Source organism: Balaenoptera ricei, chromosome 11 (genome assembly GCF_028023285.1).
Source record: "Balaenoptera ricei isolate mBalRic1 chromosome 11, mBalRic1.hap2, whole genome shotgun sequence".
NCBI classification, from domain to species: Eukaryota; Metazoa; Chordata; class Mammalia; order Artiodactyla; family Balaenopteridae; genus Balaenoptera; species Balaenoptera ricei.
In genome coordinates, this window is record NC_082649.1 from 62433277 (window position 1) to 62457444 (window position 24168).

Here is a 24168-nt window from a genome sequence, read left to right on the forward strand (position 1 = left end):
CAATTATTTAAAAAAATCTGTTGTAAAATTTCCAAGTGTATGAAGTTATTTTTATTACATTGACTTCTGATTTTAAGGCATTCTGGTCAGAGAGTGGTCTGTATGATAATGACTCTGATATTGGTTGAGCTTCATGTTTCACAGTCAGCGTTTTTAAATGTTCCATGTGTGCTTTGAAAGACTGTGTATTTCCAGAAACAATTTGGAATTATCTAGGGAAGATAAGAATGTGAACAAGCTACAATCTAGCAGTTTATTCTTGGGCACAAACTACAATCTAGTGATTTATTTTTGGATCATAGCTCAGCCTTGCAGATAAAGCCACTTGGTGGAGCACAAAGCTGGAGGAGCCTGAATCCTTGATGACAGTGGTTCTAGGCCTGGATCCTTGAACACTGACCACCTTTTACAGGAGAAACAAACTTCTACCTTGTTTAAACCACTATTATTTCAGCTACAAACAGTCAAATACAATTCTGAATTAATATACTCAGTTTTCTCACCTAAAAGAGGGTGTCTGCCTCAGTTTGGGTGCTATAAAAAAATACCATAAATTGGGCAGCTTGTGAATAACAGAAATTTATTTCTCATAGTCTGGAGGCTGGGGAGTCCCAGATGAAGGTGTTGGCAGATTCTGTGTCTGGTGAGAGCCCACTTCCTGGTTCATAGATGGTGGAATGAGTGAGGGAGCTCTCTGGGGTCTCTGTAATAAGGGCACTAATCCCATTCATGAGGTCTCCACCCTCATAACCTAATCAACTCCCAAAGGTCCCACCTCCAACTACCATCACACTGGGGATTAGATTTCAACATATGAATTTTGGGAGACACAAGCATTCAGTCCATAATAGAGGGGAATAAAAAATAATAACAACATTTAACTCATAGGGGCTTTGATAGTATTAAATAAAATAAAGTAGGTGAAGAACCTAGCACTACCAAATACAAATAACTTGCTTCATAAACTCCATTTTCCTTTCACTAAGAATTCATTCAAATTCATTTGACCTAATTCTATTGACTTTTTCAGACACGCTCTTTATGTATCTCACATGACATTTAATTTAAGCATTGCTTAATGAAGTAAAGACATCACTATTTACTTTCGTGGCTAAAAGCAAATCATTATAAACACTACATGATGTTTTCACAAACTATACTACCTAATTGCAAAGCAAATATAATTATAAACTGTCTGGCAGGATGAAGAGAAAAAAAGTGACTGAACTTGAAACTGTAAAATATAATTTCTTCTAGGCTTTTCAGATGTCTCCATATACTCTAAAACTACAGAGGAGGGGAAAGTGAGGCAGGTATTTGAAGAAGGAGAAAAAGGAAGTGAAGGAGAGGAACCAAAGGGAGAACAAGAACCTCCCCTCACTATGTATTGAGCACCTACTATGCTCCAGATGCTTTATATCTGTCATTTTTAATTCCCAATATAACCCTCCAGGTAGTCCCTACTGTCCCCATGTTAGAGATGAGGAAATTGAAACCTGAAGAAGTTATGTAAACTCAACAAAATCATATAGTAATGATAATAATAATAATAATAGAAAACTCATAATCGCCAGTATGATTACTGACTACCCAGTATCTGCCCTGCCCTTCAATAACAAACCCTGATTTTGTTTGGCAGCATGATATGCCCAGTTAAATATATACAACTCCCTATGTGACCACATTCTGGCCAAGGAGGTGCAGGCAAAAGTCCATGGGGAAGATTACCTTTTTTCAATAATAAGGCTTTTATTCAAGGAGGGACTCTCCCCTGGTGAGTGCATCCAGCCCAACCCAGCTTTTCCTGGTCCCCAAGAGGCAGGATTATTTCAGCCTTTGGACCTTGAGACTTAGGGCTCCTTCCGCCTACTTCCTTCCCACCAACAGTTACACAGCAAATGCTTCTAACACTTTGGGGCTCAGCCCAAAGCCAAGTCACTTCCTGGGGAGACTTTCCAGAGCCTTCCCTTCCCCCAAGGAGAAATGATCACTCCTCCCTCTTTTGTGCCCTGGCCTTGTGTGCTGTATATAATTCTAGGAGAGCATCTGGAACCTGTAGGGTTGCCCTTAAGTGTTCTGCCCTCAGAGCTTTGTTCGATGCCTAATTCAGAACAGGTGTTCGGTAGATGCTTGAGTAACGAGAACATGAACAAAGGGTGCCTCTCGCAATGGCTGCAGGAGCCCTCAGCCTATCGCTGCCTGTCCCCAGATGCTCTTTAGCAGTCCCACGTCCCTCAGGGACCTCTGCTCTAACTCAGGCAACAGAGTGTGATGAATGAAAAAGGCAACACAGGAAGGGACTTTTCCAACTGATCTTGAAAGTTATAAAACTGGGCTCTTTAGGAAAAAATAAGAGACTTTGTGAACCCACTACACTTTTTCGCTTCTTTTTTTTAAAATTAATTTTATTGAAGTATAGTTGATTTACTATACTATATTTACTATACTATACTATAGTGTTAATTTCTGCTGTACAGCAAAGTGATTCAGTTATACATATATATTCTTTTTCATATTCTTCTCCATTATGGCTTATCACAGGATATTGAATATAGTTCCCTGTGCTATACAATAGGACCTTGTTGTTTATCTATCTTGTATATCATAGTTTGCATATGCTAATCCCAAACTCCCAATCCTTCCCTCCCTCACCGCCACCCCCTTGGCAACCACAAGTCTGTTCTCTATGTCTGTGAGTCTGTTTCTGTTTCATAGATAAGTTCATTTGTGCCATATTTTAGATTCCACATGTAAGTGATATCATATGGTATTTGTCTTTCTCTTTCTGACTTACTTCACTTAGTATAATAATCTCTAGGTCCACCCATGTTGCTGCAAATGGCATTATTTCATTCTTTTTTATGGCTGAGTAATATTCCATTGTATATAGGTACCACATCTTCTTTATCCATTCATCTGTCAATGGACATTTAGGTTGTTTCCATGTCTTGGCTATTGTAAATAGTGCTGCTTATGAACATAGGGGTGCATGTATCTTTTTGAAGTATAGTTTTGTCTGGGTATGTGCCCAGGAGTGGGATTGCTGGATCATTTGGTAATTCTGTTTTTAGTTTTTTGAGGAACCTCCATACTGTTTTCCACAGTGGCTGCACCAATTTACATTCCCACCAACAGTGCAAGAGGGTTCCATTTTCTCCACACCCTTTCCAGCATTTATTATTTGTAGACTTGTTAATGATGGCCATTCTGATTGGTTGTGAGCCCACTATAACTTTTCTTAATTCATGCAAATTAATTAGCAAGCTTAGATCAATTACATATTCTAGAGATGGCACTAGCATCTCTACGTACCTAACAATGTCATAGGTATCTTTAAACACACTTTCACTATTCCCTAAGGAGACTGCAGGTGGAAATGAGAACCGTGAACATAAAATGGATTTTCTCTCTTCCATCCAGACTTCCTTCCTTTCTACCATCTTTTTTAAAAGGCAGTTGGGGTGTGGGGTAATTATTTAATAGAAGCAGCATGTGGCCCTTAGTCCCAGGTGGTCCTCTGGAAAGAAAGACAGTGCAAGTTGTAAGTTGCCATGCTACATCTCCATGGGGTCACGGGAAGTCAGACGTGGAAATGGGTACAGGCTCTACCAAGTGAAGGGTGGATGCAGGTCAGTATTTGGAAGACAGTACACTTCTCCAATTCTTGTCAATCAGATCCCTCAGAACCATGAGCAAAGGCTGCCCTTGTCTTGTGATTAGAGAACTCAACATGGGAAGGACAGGAGGCAACTGACTACCTAGGGCCTGAACCCTCTGTGAGAACAGTATTCTGGCTTCAGAGATCAAAACTTCAAAGGAGGGCAGTGATCAGTCCCAAGATCTCTTAATACGTTACATGGCTTAAGGAAGGGGTGGTTTAATATATACTTGGGAAAAGAATTTTAAGTTAGTAAAGCAAGAAATTTCAGATTTATTAAAATTCAGCTCAGTTGTACCAAAAAAAAAAATCACATAACTTTTTCATTGCTCTATAATTGTATAACTGATACAATACTACAAGAAAGGAGAAGGGACAGGGCAGGAGAACCTCTGAATTCATACTGCCTCGATTGTTTCTGGCATAAACTGTCTCTTGCTAATAAGTAGTCAGTTAAAGTTCAGCTCCTTATCAGGACTATTCCTTACCTCCCTCTATTCCTTCTCAAGGTGGAAAAGAGTATGGGGAAGCCAAGAGTCCTCGTGGCAATGAGGGAAGGGGTGGCTGGTCTTTGTGGTGTCCTCCTCTGCTGGACTCTGCCATAGGTACCTTGTCTGGTCTCACCGGCCCCTTGGCATGAATGACACATGTTACTGCTGACCACTTGACCCACCAAAGCCACCAGTCATCAGGGCCCCTACCCAGCAGCCTCCTATTCTGGTCCAGGTGTCCTCTCAGCTCCTCAAAATCGCTAAAGGTCAGAGTAGAGAGTGAGCAGGAAAGGAAGCCCAGCAATGAACAGGGCATGCAGATAGATTGAACGTAGGCAGGAAGGAAGGACAAACAGGATTTCTCCAAGAGAAATTAAGGTAGATGATGAATCATTTTGCTAAGATGGGAACAGGTTTAGGGATGGGTAAAGGGAAGAGTCAAATATTTAGTCTGAGGCATGTTCAGTTTGAGAAACTTATGAAACCTCCAAGCAGCTGTGAAAGGAAGTAATTGGCCACACGGGTCAGGAGATTTCGAGAGAGAGAGAGGATGAGAAATAAATTTAAGTGTATTTGACATACAGATGAGATTTACAGCCAAGGGAACACAGGAGAACAGCCAGGGAGAAAGAGGGTATAAGAAAGGGAAAAGAATAACTAGAAAAAATTTTATTCACAGTAGCAACAAAATCTTTAGATACCTAGAAATAAAGCAGTAATTAATATGTATAAATTCTTGTGGGGAAAAATTCAATTCCCATTCTTGATAAATACCTTTAGCATAGTGGTAAGGGAAAGGGATGTCCTTAACATTATAAGGAGCTAGCTACCAAAATATCCACAATAACAGCTTACTGCTGGTGAAATCTTAGAAACATTTTCATCCAAATCAGACACCCCAAGAAGGATGCTGTCATTACTACTCTTCAACACGGCACCCGAAATCCTAACCGGTACAAAATACAAAATAAAACAAAACAAAAAACTGTGAGACTCCACAAGCTGTTAGACTTAAAGAAAGTCCAATGAGATTTCTGGACCCAAGATCAATACGCCAAAATCAAAATCATTTCTGTAGGTCAAGAGGATCCAATTTGAAAATGTAAAAGTAAAAGAAGCCATTCACACTGACTACAAAACTATAGGACACCTACAGGTAGAAGTATATCTGATAAAAGAAACGCAAGACTTTCATGAAGAAATTTGCAAATCCTTTTGAAGGCTGCAAAAGAAATAGCCAATATCCTAAGTATGCTATCTCTTAATAAATCTATAAATTTAATTCAATTCCAATAAATATCAGATTTTCATGTAATTCACAAGATGATTTCATGGTTCTTATGGAAGTATAAAGGACCAAGATGAGCCAAGACAATTTTGAATAAGAATAGGGTTTTGCACTACCAAGTATCAATGCTCATCATAAACTATGCTAATTAAGACAGTAGAGTATTGGCTTGAGAATAGACCAATAAATCAATGGAACAGAATAGAGAGCCCAGAAACAGACCCACATATGTATAGAAGCATGGTTCATAACAGAGGGGGCATTATTTTTTAAAGGGAAAATGGTTTAACTACTCAAAAGGGAGACAAAAGGAAGTAGACAAAAGACCCCAACAAGAAAAATGATAGCAAACACATGTCATGAGATGGAAGCCAAACACTATTCAAAGGCTTTATGTATTTAACTCACTTAATTCTCAGGACCTCACAATAGCCCCGCTTTGCAAATGAGTAAGCTGAGATACAGAGAAGTCAGATAACCCACCCAAGGACACAGAGCTAGAACATGGGAGCCCCAGGATTCCAACCAAGGTAGGCTAGTCTGTATTCCTAATCCTGACAGTATGCAGCTTCTAACTCAGCACACGTGAAGAGGAGGGAAGCAAAGCAAAGATTATGATTTTATAGAATAAAAGATACCACTGTGGTTACAAGTTAAAAGACCTGTGCCAGTACAGAAGAAAATGTACAAATACATGAAAGTATAAAGTTTTAATAATCAGAATGTTTAAGAAAAGACAAACTACAAATTTTTTTTAAATGGGCAAATAATAGAAAGAGACGGATCTTTAAAAGCTAGTAATCATATACAAATACGCTTAATTCTGTAGGACTCAAGGAAGGAGACAATAGCAGCAAGGGAATGTCAAGCCACGCCCCTTCTGACTGGCCTGAAAAGGGGTTGAGGGGATAACGTTGTTGAAGGAGGGGGAAAGGCAGCCGATCAGAGCGCAGGGAGGGGCACAGGGGCTGGTGCGTTCAGTGCTCAAGGCACCGTCCCAGGCTGCCAGAGGGCACGCTTGCTGCACGTGAGAAATGCACTTGGGTGCTTTGTCGAGGAGCTGTTTCTGGAATAAAAAACTAGGGCTTCAAAAGTTCCACTGCAGGCCCGGGCTTCTTTCAGCTAGCCCTACCACATCCTAGCAAAGGCTGCACAGCCCCAAATCCTCTGCGTGAAAACCACTATCACTGAGGAGCAAATTCATTCCACATTCACCACCTCCCTTAGAGATCTTGAATAGCTTCTTAAACCTTGCTAATTCTCTCTCAGGTCAGGGGCTAATGCTTTCCCCTGAGAGTAAATTTACACAGTAAAAGACAATGGCTTCCGTGTTGATTGGTCCACAGGATGTCTCTAAGGATGGCTTTATCCATTTGTACTCATTTATTCATTTGTCTCCTTGGCAACCAAATTGTTTACTACTAATTGAATGTTGCACAGTAGATTCTTGTTGGGAAACCAGTTCCCCCCGGTAATGGAAAGCTTCATACAGATATTTATTTTGAATCAGAGTGCTTTTCCACAGAGAGCAGCATCTTGCCAAGCTCCAGCACTGATTTGGGGAGCTGCTGAAGCTGTGAAAAAATAATAGCATAAGAGGATACTGTTGTCTTGAAGCTGGCAACTCATTTGGCAAGACAAAACAAAGCCCTCATTGCTTTGCTTTGTTTTCAGGTGATAAAGACAAATTAAAGTGGTCCAAGGACCACACTGTGCACAGATAACTATCTCACAGACCCATGCAAAAGCCCTTTCTGATCGAACAAACTCTGCCTAACCCCCGGCTATTGTAGGAAAGGGAACAAGTGTGACCCAAGGTTGGTATCCTTAGCACAAAGGTAATATATTTAGAAAATGTTTTAGGAGTGAAAACCTTGCTTATTAAAGCGGAGCTCGATAAACATGTAAGAAGTACAGTAATTTTCTGAATGTAATTTTAATAACACAATGTTCTTCATTTTCTTACATCTAAAATTTCAAAATACATGGTTTTAGCTTATCAAGAGAACTTACAGTAGGATTGTAGGTGAATGAATAATCCCATACTTTTCTACAGACAGGGGACAAGAGAGTCCAGGAGAAGGAACCAAAAGCATGAGTCTGTCTCCTCATCTATCCATTCCCTACACAAAACCACGGAGACTCTCCCCAGTTACAGAGCAAAGTCCTTGCTTCTTTAATAACATGGGACATAAGACTCCCCATGATTTGGTCCCTGTCCACCTTTGCCCTTTGTCTCCCACCTCCCCCAGCCCCCCACAACTGCTTTAGGACAGAAGCATCATCCCGTGATCAAAAGATATGCCCCTGAACATACTGTTTCCTTTTCATGGAATGCCTTTTCCCCATCATGGTTGTGTAGTAAACTCCTATTCATCCTGAACAACCCAGCTAAAGTCTCACCTCGTCAAAGGATCCAGCCCTCCTCTGGGCTATAATTTGGACATACTTCTGTTGGTGAACACATCCCACTATGTTATAATAATTGGCTGTAGGTCTGTGACCTGAGTTTGAACTCTTTGAGGGAAGGATTTCTGTCTGAATCCTCAGGGTTCTGCTGCTTCTTCTACTCGATGAATGAGTATTAAGCGTGATTGAATTGAAAGGGTCTTTAAAATTCCCAGGTGCTTCTGTCCGCTGGGATGTCATGTAGGACTCAAGCTGCTTTTGTCAGATTCCCAGCAGGGCTATTCTAAGAATTAAGGTTTTAACATAAAATGATCTCTCCACAGAGACCGTCTTATTATTTTGTTATTTTTTCAAGGTGCGAAAAATTAAGTTGTCTTTCTTAATCCAGTGTTTGTGATGTAAGAGATAAGGATAATATGTTTTTCTTTCTCTGTGAAAATGATGGGGTTCTGGAATGCACACATATGTAGGTTACACAAATCCTCTCTCTTATAATTCCTTCCTGAATGATGGAGAAGGAAATCAATCTTCCAGGTTTGCATTGTCTTATAGAAAAACCTAAATGTTAATTTGGCCTACAGTCCTAGTAGGGTGGGAGCGGGGGCTAAAGAAGAGAACCTAAATTACCTGATGGACTGATTTATTGCTCCACTGACAGCTATTGTATGGTGAGAGCTTCTAATCTGCCTTGGGTTCTGCCTTTGTGTTCTCCAAAGGCGTCAGTCTCAGGGAGACAAAGAGACCAGGCTAGAGATGAGCTGAAATAAGCACTGATTGTCAACCACACCTTTTCCCAAATTTTGTGTCCAAGGCCACCATCTGAGTCAGCCAATAGCAGTGACACTGGTAGACTTCCTCAGTTTGATGAAATCCCACTTATCTTTGTTCCATTTTGCAATTTGTATTTACCATATTTTATTGAAATCATTCACCTACTCAAAGAAGCAAGAGTCGTCAAAGGTGACTCCAAGGTATATAGTTTGAGCAACTACGTCGGTGGTGGAAGCATCCACTGGAGGAGAAGCTTTGAAGGAAGAGGCTAAATCATGAGTTCAGTTTTAGATGCATTCGAGTTGAGGTGTTTGAGGGGCATCTAGATAGAGACATCAAATGGAGAGTTCAGAGAAGTGTGGGCAGGAGATAGAATTCGAAATTTGTTGGAGTATAGGTGGCAATTGAAGCCGTGGGGATGGAAGGGATTGCCCAGGTGGCAGAATGTGGAATGAGAAGAGGGTATGACTATGTCCTGGGGCACTCCCACATTTGCAGTTTAGGTGGAGGAACAGTGATTGGCAAAGGAAAAAGAGAAGAATCAGAGAGGAAGGAGGGAAACTGGAGCATGTGGTATCGTAGAAGCCAGAGGAAGGATTATTACAATATAGGGAGTGGTCAAAGTTGTAGAATGATTCTGAGAGGTGGTGTGATATGAAGACTATAAAAAGTACATTAGCTTAAGTGATATGGAAATACTTGGTGAATTTAACAAGAATTGTCTCCATGGAGTGGTTGAAACAAGTTAGATTAGAGGGTTTGTGGAGGGAAAAGGGGCTGAGGAATTAGAAAGAGAAACTATAGGCAACTCAGGCCAGAAATTTGAGAGTAAAGGGGAGGAGATTGGTGGAAGATAGAGAAGCCTGTGGTTTCCAGGGGGCTTTTTTTTGGGGGGGGGGGAGTTGGGGAATGGTGATTTGTTCATTTGTTGATTTATTTTTTGTTGTAATGAGACAGATGAGAGCATGCCTAAGTACTGATGGAAAAGGGTCTAATAGAGAGGAAGAGATTGAAATAAAATAAGAAAGAGGTAAAATAATTAGTGTTCTTGAGTGAAACCTGAGGAGATGGAGTTCGGAGCACATGTAGAAGGGTTGGCTTTTGTTGGAAGAGGGAAAACACTGGCTATATGAAGTTCCCATCTAATAGCTTCCATTTTTCCAGTGAAACAGGGCAAGGTTATCAGCTGAGAAAGAGAGAGTTGGAGATTTAAGAATAGAATGGGCTTAAAAGAGATTTTGCAGAAATTTTTAGACCAAGCTACTAGGTATTTTTGATGGCCTAGTTGAGGTCACTGATCATTACTTTGCAGTGGTACCAATCTGCTTCATTGTGTTTTTCTCCAGATGTTCTTAGCAGCCTGGGTGGAGACATGGAGAAGACATATAGGTTCATCTAGGATTGGAGTTTGCCAGGGAATTTGCAGGAGAAAAATTGAAGTGATAAATCCTAGCATCTATTCATAATAGGAAGAAAATAAAAGGTAGAAATGAGTGATTGATGAATGGATGGGTGAATGGATTCATAAATGGATGGGGAGGTGAAGGGGCAAGTCAATCAGAAGCACCTAGTGAAAGAACAGTCGTAGTGGGGCACTTAACATATAAAGTTGAAAAAAGGAAGGTTGTGAATGAGATGCTGGATGTTTGCACTGTTTGATTCAGAGATTGAGTAGTTTTGAGTATTGCTAAGTTCCACAGCACGACGGTGGATGGATGAGACAGAGTGGATAATTCACTGGAGTAGTGATAGTTTAGTCACATGGACACTAAAGTCATCTAAGTTGATGGATGGAGCTGAAGTGGAGAGGGAGTGAGGGAGTACAGAGTCTGGTTACGAAATTATCAGTGAAAGAGGAGGAGTGACTGGGAAGTCAGATGCAGACTGACACAGGGAATGGAGCACAAGCTTCAAATTATGGAGGAATAACTAGAGAGTGAAGGAGCAGTGGCCTGAACGTGGCAATGGGGAGAACATTGCCCCACTCTCAGATCTGGAGCTACTTGGAGTGTAAAATGGCCCTCACTTGACAGGCTGACAGATGAAGCCTTGTTCTCAGAAGACTGGCTGGATTCAGTTAAGATAATGAGATGGAAGGAATCTCCTGAGTAGAGTTTGAGGCTACAGGGGATGATGTCTCCTTTTCCATTTCACTACACACTGTGGTACATGGGTTCATCAAAGGTGAACAAATGGTGGCTTGGGTCATAGTCCCTCCGATTGATGCAGGGAAGTGTTTTTCTCATATTTCTATACCCCAAACCTAGCATACTGTAAGACACCTGGAATAGTTTTTTAAAGTGTGTAACTCTTATTGAAAGTTTGATTGCTCCATCTTTTGCTGATTCTACATTCTACTTTGACATTCTGAATACTAGTAATCATTATACCAGAATTTAGATGCTGATCCAAAAGAGTATAAGAGATTCATTTGTACCTGTATTTTCATCCGTACACATCTGGTGAATAGATCTCTGTTATGAGCTTTTCTTGGTATCATTGGCTTCTTTTTTCCCTAAAATTGAAGCAGTAGAATGTGTTCTGGTTAATTTAGTATTTTGATTACTGAGGTTGTAGTTAAATCAAGTGTCTTAATCACCAAGCTTCACACTCATAGCCCTAGGAAAGATCATGATGTAGTTTTTGCACTATAAACTCAATGAAGGATCCGCTTTGACAAGGCATCAAATTGAGAACTTCTAGAAAATATCAATATTGGTTTCTCATGCACTACAGAGATTTATGTGACTATTCATACCATCTGTCCCTTCTTTCTTAATACATCTCAGATCTTGGAAGTGTTGTTTAAACAAAGGGGTCTTATATGCCTAGGAGAAAGAGCAAAGATGAAGTAAGTCTGCCCTAACAAGGCCTAAAACCAAGCCTGGACAGGATCAAGGTGATCCTCCAGTAATTTATCATAATCCAGAACCTCTACAATCTACTATCTACCGTGTTCAGCATACAATAAAATTACAAGATAGGAAGATATAGGAAAATGTTCATCATGGGAACACATAACCCTTTAAGTCAAAATACTTCCTCAACCTCCAGAGTGACTTCTATGGCCCAGATAAAGCAATCATAATAAGTAATGCTACATTTCCCAAAAGCTGAGTTCCTCAACATTAAATTGCACCACGTGCAGAACCCCAAACTTCTAATCTAACTCCATGTTTAGGAAAGAAAATGGTTATCTACCTCATCCAGGGAACAGTTCTGTTAAAACCATAATACATTCACTTGACCACAGAGATCATATATCAAGTTTAATCAATTGCCCCACATTCAGATTTATGATGACTTCAAAGTTTTCTCTGAGAAAAAAAAATGGATGCTTTATATTTGCTTATCTAAGGAATGCAGTTTAGTAATACTCCCCAAACAAAGGAAGTCTGCTAGGAAATCAAAGTCTCCACTTCCGGAACGATAGCTGCCAGATACCTCCAAACAGAAGTTTTCCCACTTACAAACAAACAAAATGAAAGTTCTTTCTCTACCAGGTACCCTGTCAACATGCTAAACGTTAGTGAACCCAAAGTTGCTAATCAGGACAGCTCTTTATTGAAATCTGTTTTTAGCAGATGCTTTTACTTAGAAAAGAATGATCACATTGATGAAATGAATACTCAGAGCAGTAGACATGAATCCAACACACATGAAGAATCTTGATAAATACTTCGCTACATGCCTATCAAGTTCATGTACACATCATTGTGAGTACCATTTATAATTCAAAGACAACACTTATACACTTTTGGTGAACACTTGAGAATTACATGTAAAAGCTCTGGATTTTTAATTTTTTGTATTTTCTTGTAAGATTTTAGGTACTCATTTAAAATCCTAGTTACCATTAGCTGAATAAGACCTCAAATTAAAAATTTGTAAAATTCAAGCTTCAAGAATTAATTTGGCTATGAATGATCTAAAATGCAAGCCTATTCCTTCCAAAACTGCATAATCCTGACCTCATCATGAGAAGACATCAGACCAAACCCAAATTGAGGGCATTTAACTAAATAACGGGCCTATACTCTTCAAAATGTTCAAGATCATGAAGGAGAATGACTGTCTCAGGACTCTTCCAGATTAAGGGAGATTAAAGAGACATGACAACTAAAGGTGATGGGTGATCCCATCCCGGATCAACTCCTGGGACGATTGATGAAATCTAGATGTCTGTAGATTAGACAACACCATTTTCTCAATGTTAATTTTCTGATTTGGATCATGTCTGTAATATAGTCTCAAAAGTCTCAGAAAAAAATGTATAAATGTGTATACAGAGAGAGAGTGATAAAGCAAATGTGGTAAAATGTCAACATTTGGCTGATGAGGGTACATCTGAAATTTTTGTACTGTTGGTAATTTTTTTGTAAATCCGAAACAATTTTAAACTCCACCCACCAAGGCATTCTCTTGTTTTTCTAGATGAACGTAAAATGGCATAGCTGCACATCTGACAGCGGTCTGTTCTCTGTCTCCCTGTTTTATTCACAAAGCATTCAAAATACTTTCCCCCATTTTCCTCCTAGTATTCTAGCCAAGTTCATTACTTTATTCCCCTGACACATAATCTTTTCATTCCTTTTTCTATCAGCCACAACATTGAAAAACTCTGTGATTTTCAGGAAATTCTGTACAAGACAAAGCATTAGCGTCCTTCCATTGAAGGCTGCTAGTCTACAGGGAGCAAAATTCTAGCAAGATTTAGGCTTTGTTGTTCCACTAGTACTCCCCACACATAAACCCAGCTGTATGAGGAAAGAAGCTCTTCTTACATAAGAAGAAAAACTCTTTTTCAAATTATGACAAGCAATAAAAGAAGAAATAGGGGAAAAAAAGAAAAAGCCAGTAAATGCTATTGATCTAGCTCCAGTAACACGAGACTTTAAACCCAGGAGAACTTGGATTAAGGCTCGGAGACTCTCCTGAGTCTCAGACAATCCCGAACACTAGCCAGAACCTTCCAGGAAGGCCCTCTGCCCGCAGTGGAATAACCTTGGTGTCCTCTGTGCTTATCTCCTCCATTCTTCTATCTCCTCCCAATCTTGACTGTTGTTACCTCGTTTCCCCTGGGATATGAAGAAACAGCCCATACAAAAATGTGCACTTGCCACCTGAAGATGAAGCAGAACATGAAGTGAGATGAAAACCAGTGGCATCACCTTACCTTCAAGTAGCAGTTGTGTGAAACAGGTTCCACGTCTGCACCAGGTTCCTGGGGGGGTTGAGGCTACCTAATGCATGCAGAATATATAGGGACAGATTATATATCCGGGGTTTTCATTACACAAGGCGTTTTTGATGAGTTCTCAGCCAAGATCCACTTGAAAACAAAAGCTGCACAAAGACTACAAAAAGGCCACACAAAGTTTAAACAAAAGGCTAAAGAAAGACCAAACAAAAGCCAAAGAAAGTTTAAACAAAGAATGAAACAAAGACAAAACAAAGGCCAAACAAAGACAAAAACAAAGACCAAAACAAAGGGCAAAAGAAAATCTAAACAAAAGCTAAGCTAAGCTACAACTGTATCACACACACACACACACACACACACACCATATCTACAGGCTATCCCCACACACACTCGCATATTCTGGTCTTCCACCTCCTACAGCCCACATAATTAACACCCCATGCCAAGCCCCTCACTAAGGCTCAGTCCACACCAACTGTACCCCATCAAACCACACACCAGGTCCAACCACACCACACACCAACTCACCCCAGCAAACCACACACCCTTCCACCAATGAGCCACCCCAACACAGCAACCATCTCACCCCACCATGCTATACGCCACACCACACACCACATGCCAAACCCACAAGCCATGGACAGAGTTGGAGTCACACTGACAAATCTCTATTTTTAGGCTTCTGTTTCCATACTCTATGCAGATTAAATACCCATCCACAATCCCCTCGCTCACACACCTACATACACACGCCCCCAAGACTAACATTCACACACGCCTACCCTCATATACACCTACCCTCATAACAAGACTACCTCAGTCTAGTCACAATTGAGATTGGATTTGGAAGATTCTGTGACAATTACCCTTTGCATTCAAATTTATGAAAACTTTAAAAAAATCATCTCTTTTGGTACATGATTTCTGTAAATGATGAATCTCATTCAATTAACATGATAATATTGGCTTCAGTCTTAGACGTTTGCATTTTCTTATCATTGTCCTAAGATTTGGGGATCACACTATTGAGTCCTATAGCTCTGTGCCTCTGTTAAATTTCATGGGTCCTATAACCCTGTGCTTCTACAAAACTTCATTTTATATATGCAGAACTACACGCTAATGATTTGAAAGATGGAAGGACACTTCTGAAACTAATCCAACCAACAGCAGCCTTGCCTCTTTTTTTTTTTTTAAAGCATTTCTTTTTTTTTTTCTTTTTTATTTTTTTTTGGCTGTGTTGGGTCTTCGTTTCTGTGCGAGGGCTTTCTCCAGTTGCGGCGAGCGGGGGCCACTCCTCATCGCGGTGCGCGGGCCTCTCACCGTCACGGCCTCTCTTGTTGCGGAGCACAGGCTCCAGATGCGCAGGCTCAGTAGCTGTGGCCCACGGGCTTAGTTGCTCCGTGGCATGTGGGATCCTCCCAGACCAGGGCTCGAACCCGTGTCCCCTGCATTGGCAGGCAGATTCTCAACCACTGCGCCACCAGGGAAGCCCAGCCTTGCCTCTTGAATTCCCAGAATGCCCTGCTTGATGGTGAGGTAAAAATGCCAACATTGCCATCAAGTTTCCTTTTAGGCTCTCGTCTCATTGCATGCAAAAAAGAATCACCCAGGGAACCCTGAAAAGGCAATCCAATGAGACTACAAACAGCCAGTAGAAATCTCATTGTACACTAACATCTTTCTCTGAGTAGCAAGTTAACGAGTTATAAATGTGTGCTGGCTGATTCACTCCTACGATGAAGCCAGGGCTTTGCTTGTGCTGCCGTGGATGTGCTTGAGGGCTAGGTAGAGTGAGGTGGTTCAGAGCATGGGCTCTGGTGGTCCTGAGCACTGGGATGGTCACAGGACTATGGCTCCAAGTACAAGCCCGGGGCTTGTTGATGAGTGCTGGAATGGGCAGCCATGCTGGCCTTCACATGGGCAGAGCTCAAAATCCAAGTAGCTGGAAGATTTTCCCCTGGGGTCATTCAGGTTCTTCAAGAAAGAGCAATCCATTTTCCAGCCTGGCAGGTTAGGGAAGGTGGAGGAGTTTGAATATGTTACTACTGATATTCTGTGATCAGGGTGGGCAAGGGACCCACGTGAGTATGCGGATGTTTCCTTTTCTAAGCCCTGCCCATCACGCTGCTCTCCACAGTTTCTGAGTCTAGAAATTTCTCCATAATAAACTTCCAGGAACTAGGGCAAGCTGTGCAGTGAAGTTGGAAATTTGTTCAGAATGTGCACCTTCCCCACACCTTATCCTGCTTTCCACTATGCCTGGTCCCCCAAGCCTGTAGACGCTTGGTCTTTTGACACATCCTTTTGACATGCTTTTCTCGGGCATGGCCCCTGCCAGCTCTTAAAATGGAACTTCCTCCAGTCGGCCAAGCCATTTATTGCCCTCCACTCATTTCAACCCCCCAAACTGTGTTATAATCACTCATCTTTTGGTGTCTCCTTTTCTTTGATGGGTTAAAACCTTTTTGAAAATTCTCTACTGCCCCTGTGGGAGTAAAAATTGTTTTTAATTCTTTACCTTTTAAAAATATTTTACTACTATAATTTTAGTAATTTGGGGGGAGATAAAAGTAGATAAAATAAGCACGTGTAGTTAAACTGCCACTTATAATCAAAAAAAAAGTAATTGTTTTTTATTGAGATATAATTTGCATACCATAATATTCACAATTTTACAGTGTAAAATTTAGAGACTTTTAATAAATTCACAGGGTTATGGAGGCATCGCCACTATCTAATTCTGTAACATTTTCATCACTCTAAAAATAAATCCATACTGTAGCAGTGAAACATAATACTAGTTTATATCAGCACATAGAGAGAGTCAAGCATAAATGGGGTTAGAGGGTATGGCGAACATCGTGTTAGGGGAAATCACTGAAAGTTAGTACAAAGTGAGTGAATCATCCACAGAAAAAAGTTACCTTAGGAAAGACACTGGTGAGAGAAGGACATCTCCATATTCTCCCTAGAAAGTTAAATGTGCATAAACTCATATCCGCAATTAGACAGTTGTTGTTTACCTAACAAAATTATGTAACAAAATATGTGTTGTAAATGTTGTTTTTTATTAAAATTTAAAAGATAGGCCAAGAGATGTTCAGATTAATGACAACAATCCTATTTTTCCTGTAAAAATATGAAAAAAATGACCTTTATAAATAGCTATAAGACCATTTAATTATTGCAAGGTAAATAATAATGAATTGATCAAATCTGAGAGAAACCAAAACGTTTCTTCATTTTTTGCCCTTCAATCTTCACTTTGAGAGCAAATCTGTCTCCTCTAAGACTTTGACCTGGATCTCACAGATTTTGAGCTATACAGTCCCCAGCTTTCAATGGTAATCAGAGGAATAGACACCCTCTGAGCTGCCAGCCATTCAGACAAAGCCTCTGTGTGTTCCCAAGCTCCACAACCGCACCGAATCTCTCTCTCTCTCTCTCTCTCTCTCTCTCTCTCTCCCTCTCCCCCCCTCCCCCTCCCTCTCCCTCCCTCCCTTTCTCTCTCTCTCTTTCTGCTGTGCTTGGGCTCAGTTACAATTGTGTTCTGGCCAGTGGTGACCTGTGTAAATGTACATTATGTTCCATACTTAAGGGACTGGGTTTTATCCAACTTGCTGTGTTAAAACTCAACTCCATAGAAGACATGCTTCTGCTGTTCAACTTTCTGGACCTAACCCAGGGATTTTACCCCTTGTAATATTACCATTAGAAAAGGAAAGGGTGGACACAGGGTAGCAATATGCAAGGATTCTATCAAAAGGAGAGATTCAGAATAAGAATATATTGTTGTGATGTGTTAAAGGAAGCCAAAGCTGAATAGTAATTAAAGTGTTAAAAACAGATTTTATTCAGGAACTATTGTAATAGGAAAAAAGAGATCTCACTATAAAACTGGGCTCAATTCCAAATACAGTATGGACACATGGGGATTAATAGCCAAGGAGCAGGTTGGAGGAGGAGGAGTTGGTGGATGGAAAATTACTAAGAGGAAATATCAGTGGTATGGAGGGGATTTCTAGCTAAACTGACTTGACAGGATTCTTGCTGAAATCAGGCCAGGGTGACCAGACATCATCTGGTGGATGGTGAGGGATGAGGAATTGGACCAGATGTTGAGAATGATCTGATATTGAGGGTGGGGAATTCTTGCTAAAATGACTTAGCAAGATTCTTTTTAAAACTAAGTTATACAAAGACAGACATTGAGGTCCCAAGGTCAAGGCCGATTTGGGAAGAGGGTTCAGAGTTGGCCTGACTAAAGTTGGTCCAGGAGGGTCTTTGTCAGATGTCAGCATGTTGCAGTGGCGGAACCTTTTGATTCTAATTACTGATATCAGTTACCCAGAGACAAGAGTGAAGTGAAGGACTCAACTATTATATTAATTATTAATAATATTAATTATTATTAATGGAAATAATCTTTGAAAAAAGAGAACTATCTTTGTTTTAGTTCTATGCTTACCAAGCTGCCAAGCACCCATCATTATGTTATCAAAATAACTCACAAGCCAAAGTGGCACATTTTAGAGTGTCATATTCTGCTCCCCTTCATCATGAAAGTGCCTTGAGAAAAGCACAGATCCTGGGTAATCTGTCGCCATTTGAGTTAATAGATTGGAATTCATTATCAGGCTCTGTTAAAAAAAAAAGTAATAATAATGCCCATCACACTGCCTGACACACAGTAAGATCTCTATAATAGAAGCTACCTTCTCTAATTTATTGCCCCTTCACAAACTAAAACTCTGATTCCTGATCCTGTTAATCTGAAATCCATAATAAAGTGTAGACAGCACACATGTGACTAAGCTGAAAACAGCCTGTTTTGTTTTTGTTTTTGTTTTTTTTAAGAAATTTAAATTTATTTATTTATTTAGGCTGTGGTGGGTCTTCGTTTCTGTGCGAGGGCTTTCTCCAGTTGCGGAGAGCGGGGGCTACTCTTCACCGCAGTGCGCGAGCCCCTCACTGTCGCGGCCTCTCCCGTTGCGGAGCACAGGCTCCAGACGCGCAGGCTCAGCAGTTGTGGCTCACGGGCCTAGCCGCTCCGCGGCATGTGGGATCTTCCCAGACCAGGGCTCGAACCCGCGTCCCCTGCATTGGCAGGCGGACTCTTAACCACTGCGCCACCAGGGAAGCCCCAAACAGCCTGTTTTTAATGTAACCTTTATTGAAGTTTTTACCCAAAGTTCCCATTGACTCTCTTCCTCTTATGCCAAGTTCAGCTTCTCGGCTGGTGTGGTCTGGTGTGAGAAAGATCTGCATCCTGTCCTAGGGTGAGACAGGACCAGTGCCAGGCTCGCTCTCCAGGGAGAAGACCATCTCACTGTGGGAATCCTCCGTCCCACCGTCCTCGTCTGCTCCCTCTCAGGTTCCCCCTCCTCTCAGCAGTGCCTGCCTCATCAGTTCCACTGGGCAGAATTCTCAAAGAGGGCTAAGAGTATGACAAGACTCCTGCAAGATTTCTTTTTAATAAAAAGGGCCCCCGCCGATTGAAATTGTTCTCAAAGTTCAGTGCCTGGTGAGGCCAGTTACCAGTGGGTTTTCATTTCCGGTAAATTTGGCTGAGTCTGCCCTGAATCCCAGAGAGGGTATTAAATGGACCATTACTGGGACGTCCCTGGCGGTCCAGTGGTTAGGACTCCACGCTTCCACTGCAGGGGACACGGGTTCGATCCCTGGTCAGGGAACTAGGATCCCGCAAGCCCGCGGCACCGCCAAAAGAAAAAAAACAAAATTAAACGGACAATTACTTATAAAGTGCTTTGTGAGGGGAAAATGTTCAATCATTCCTCACAGATCGTGTGCAGTAGTTATTTCACCATAACTTTGAGGGAGGTAAGAGCTGGGAGCCTGACAAACCACACCTTGAACTCATTCAGCACCTGAGAGAATTTCACACAGTATTTGAAGTCAAGAGAAGAGCAACATCTCTCCACTTCATAAAAAGAAATCGCAGAATGAAATTCTGTCCTTGGTCAAACCCATATATTGAACATTTGTCACAAGCAGCTGTTGTTTGTAAAGAAGAGCCTCATTCACTCCAAGTAGAATAATGGTGGGGACTTAACTCCTCTGGTTTTGTCTGAGTCCCGTCATTGGGTGGCATTTTCTTCTCTCACACAGTGCTGTCCACATCTTCACAGTGACAAGGGCAAATGGAGTGAGTGTCCAGGTTTAGAGTTGTATTAGAAAGTACAATAAGTTTGTTTGGAAAGTAAAGTAAAGATGTTATTTGCACACGAGTGCATTCATGGCCGCGTCCTGTTCACCTCTCCGCGGTGTGCCCTCTATTCAGGGTTTGCTCCTCCCAAGCCAACAAGCTGTGATGGGCCACTGCAGGAACCCAGGTAACACGTCACAGAGCACTTCTATGTATAAAACCCATGGTTCTCAAACACTGCAGGAATCCCTGGTGTGCACAGCGGGCTCACAGTGTGCCATGGAACATTGAAAATGTCAAGAAAAACTCAACAGACCTCTGTCCGACACCCCATACCAGCAGCTTGAGATAGTTCACCATTTTAAGAGTACATTGCACTGTGGTGTTTTTTGTTTTTGGCCACGCTGCGCGGCTTTCGGGATCTTAGTTCCCCAACCTGGGATCAAACCTGCGACTAAGATCCCACAAGCCGCTCAGTTCAACAACACAGCAACAAAACAACAACAACAACAACAAAAAAAAAAACACCCCCAAAAAACAACAAAGGAGGACCCTGGAACACTGAAAGCAGCCAGACAGAGCCTCCAAACAATGTCCAGGTTGCCTAGCTCTGGAAGTCACTTTAAAAGAGTGAAAAATATGTCCCCATCTTAATTAAGGCACAGTTATTTGAGGCCTCTGTAACTAGCAGCTAAACAATTTCTAAGTATAGAAGCTGGTCTCCAGGGGGAATGGAAGAGAGGCAACATGGTTGGAACTGACTCCTATGTGTAATAAATATTCATGTTATAAAACTTAAACAGAGAGAGTGGCATGGACATATATACAGTACCAAATGTAAAATAGCTAGCTAGTGGGAAGCAGCCGCATAGCACAGGGAGATCAGCTGGGTGCTTTGTGTCCACCAAGAGGGGTGGGATAGGGAGGGTGGGAGGGAGACGCAAGAGGGAGGGGATATGGGTATGCATGTATAACGTATAGCTGATTCACTTTGTTACACAGCAGAAACTAACACACCATTGTAAAGCAATTATACTCCAATAAAGATGTTAAAAAAAAAACAAATTTTTTCGTGTTATATAACTTTAATACATCAATTTTTAAATTAAATGTATCTCACCTAAAACTGTGATCTGCTTCAGCAGACAGAGTCGATGATGAAAACACTAGCAATCACAAAAATGTCAAATATATTTCTGAAGTGATTTTCATATATAATATGTTAGCATGTTATATATATATTTATATTAGTATAGATTATAAATATATAAAATATAATAGTGATCTACTCTGTATACATAGTATTTCTTTTCTTATCATGTGATTAGGAGTTTATTAGTTTCCTAATCCTAATGTAACAAAGTGCCTCAAACTTAGTGGTTTAAAGCAACACAAATCTATTATCTTACAGTTCTGGAAGGCATTCCAGAGTTCTCCATTCCTTTGGAGACTCTAGGGAAGAAAACGTTCCCTTACCTTTCCCAGCTTGCGTTTCTTGAGGAGGCTGCCTACATTACTTGTGTAAGGATAAATACAAATTAAAAATAAGAAAGACTTTTTTTTGTTGTTGCCTCGTTGTGGCATGTGGGATCTTAGTTCCCCAACCAGGGATCAAACCAGCGCCCCCTGCAGTGGAAGCATGGAGTCTTAACCACTGGACTGCCAGGGAAGTCCCAGATTATTTAAGAGACTTAATTCTACTTGTTGAAAATAAAGGACTCTCCCCACCCCTTCTTCTTAGAGCTTTTACTTTAGAAAATGTGTAAATATACATTCTTTCTCTGTCTCTTCAAAATGTATATAAATCCTTTTAAAAGCTCACTAAGCCTCTTGCCAGCTTTCCAGCCCAGGAGTGTCTTCCTCGGGGACCTGGGAGCCGACTCTTGAAATATCATCACCAAGGAAGATGGCGCCCCAACCTCCTCTCATAAAGATACAGGAGGTTTTATTTTTCCTTTGGATAAAGCCAATTAGCTGATACGGTTGGTCACTCCAATTACCAGCTGAATATACGATGAACTGTGTGTGACAAAGTCCGCAAACCAAATGCGCCTGTGATATCTTTGAAAGTTCTGGGACAGTGTCATTTTCTTTCTTCTAAAATATTTCACCCCTGAAAAGAACCAAATGTCCTTTTTATCAAATGTCTGTCTTAAGAGGTGCTGGCAAGCCCTCTTACTTGAGGACCTGTTATCATTTATCTTGGGAACATGGCTATAATAGGTTGTATCTGCCTGGCTATATACACGGGATGTGGCCAGGCCAAGTCAGCAGAAACAGCAGAAAGTCATCACTGCCAGGAGGATGGTGATAAAATGTATGGAATAAGGAGTACTTATTATTACTGGCTTGGGAATGGGATTTTTCTAGATTGCAGCCTGGCAGAAATGGTGAGAGGTTAGCCAAAGCACCTTCCTCACTCCACCAAGGCTCACAAGCAGCTGTAGCTGGGTGACATGCCTGACAGGTGAGCAAACATCCCCACGGGCCTGGGCAGGAGTAGTTTGTGTCTCCTTTCCCTGTGTCCCTTCTGGTTTATCATGTGTCTGAAATTTTTATTTTGTAACAAAATATTATTTTTAATCATACACTGGAATAAGCCCGGACGAGTTTGGTAGGCCTCCACTGTGTACATCCGATTCTGCCATGATCTCTCCTGCTGGTGTGTGAGACACACGTGCAGTGAAAGGAACTCTCACTTAGACGTGCCTAAGTCTGAAAGATGACCCCAGTAACTATCTCTCTTTTCTCTACTCTTTCCAGAAACAGCAGCTTAACTAACGCCTCCCTTTCAAGAACAGCATCAGGACACTTGCTAAAAGTATAGTGAGCTGGGACTCGAGGACCTGGGGACAGTCAATGCCTACTTATCTCAGATGGTGAGAGAAGTACTCCAAGCTGCTGCCCCTGCGGGAGACTTGAGTACCAGCCAGATGCACAGTGACAAAGAGCAGTCTGATGGCTTTTGCTACAGTGGTTTTTAGATTTCTTTGTATGATATGCAACTATTTAACTATTTGGCAATGTTTTTTGCATTTTGCAATAAAGTTTTTGATGACAAAGAGCTCAAACAAATGAAACCCAAGGTTTAATAGAAAACTAAGCACTGAATCTCAGTTTCTCCAGAAAGGTGGTGATGAATCTGTAACTTGCACAAAATGTATATAAGAATTTACATACCACTGTAGGCTCTGTGGTGATGTCGGTGATCTTCCCACACCCCCCAAAGAAGAGAGAAATCTGCTGACAAAGCATCAGTGTCCACTTCAAAAGTAAGTATTTTAAGAAGACTGCGTCCTAGAATGGCAGTTAAACAGGTGCAGCTACAGGACGTGCATTTACAGAGCATTCTGTGAAGATCAAATGACGGCCCTTTTAAGTTTGCTCATTTTTCATTTGAAATTTGCTGCTAATCATCAGATTTTAGAAAAGTTTGAGACTTTGAAAAACTACTTTATAAATCAAACTGTGTCCCTACTCACTTTCGTAAATGAATTACTTTAAATTTTGGTTGCGTTTTGTTCAAAATGAATTAGAACTCCTTAAGTAAAATATTCAAAGAATGGAGCACTGAAAACCTGTCTTTGAAGTTTCAGCAAATCACAGTTATTGTTAAACCCGAGAAACTTGTTAATCCCCCGAGCCATCACCCTTCCGCTGAGATACTTGTGTTCTGCGCTGCCTCTCAGTTCCCAGGGGCTGCAGCCCCAGTTGCCTGCTCAGTGAGGCGCCCAGCTCCGTCTCCCTTCCCCGCTCCCCTACTTGTGGGGGCCCCCTGCCATCACCTCCCCAATAACTTACTTGTACTAGACTCCTTGTCCCTGGGTCTGCTCCTGGTGGGACCCAATCTAAGGCTAGACCACAGGACAGTCTTCCTGTGAGCCTTGCCCTTTTTTTGTTCATATAATGGGGGGAGCTCATCGAACTTGGGGTCTGTATCTACCTTGTATGGGAAGTCAGATTTCCCCATCCGGAGCCCTAACCTAGCCCCAGGTCATCCTGAAGTCTGGCATGATTTAGCCAAGTGTTTGCTGCCAAATCAGATGCCTTGTTCCTACTAGCAGCTTCTGCTTTAGCAAGTCCATTAACAGTTGCTGAAACTCAGGACATCTCCCTATGAAAGTGCTACCCGGCCACTCAGTTTTAGTTTATTAGCGTCAAGAAATACTCTCTTTTTTA

At 41.3% G+C, this 24168-nt stretch overlaps 1 long non-coding RNA gene across 3 annotated transcripts in view; it reads left to right on the forward strand.

Annotated features, from left to right (window-relative positions):
• Nucleotides 1–24168, forward strand: part of LOC132374906 (uncharacterized) — a 204680-nt gene that overhangs the window by 174728 nt on the left and 5784 nt on the right. For all 3 annotated transcript variants that reach the window (XR_009505811.1, XR_009505812.1, XR_009505813.1), the window contains 2 exons: nt 22753–22868; nt 23178–23261. This is a non-coding gene — a long non-coding RNA (uncharacterized LOC132374906). The remainder of the gene's footprint in view (nt 1–22752; nt 22869–23177; nt 23262–24168) is intronic.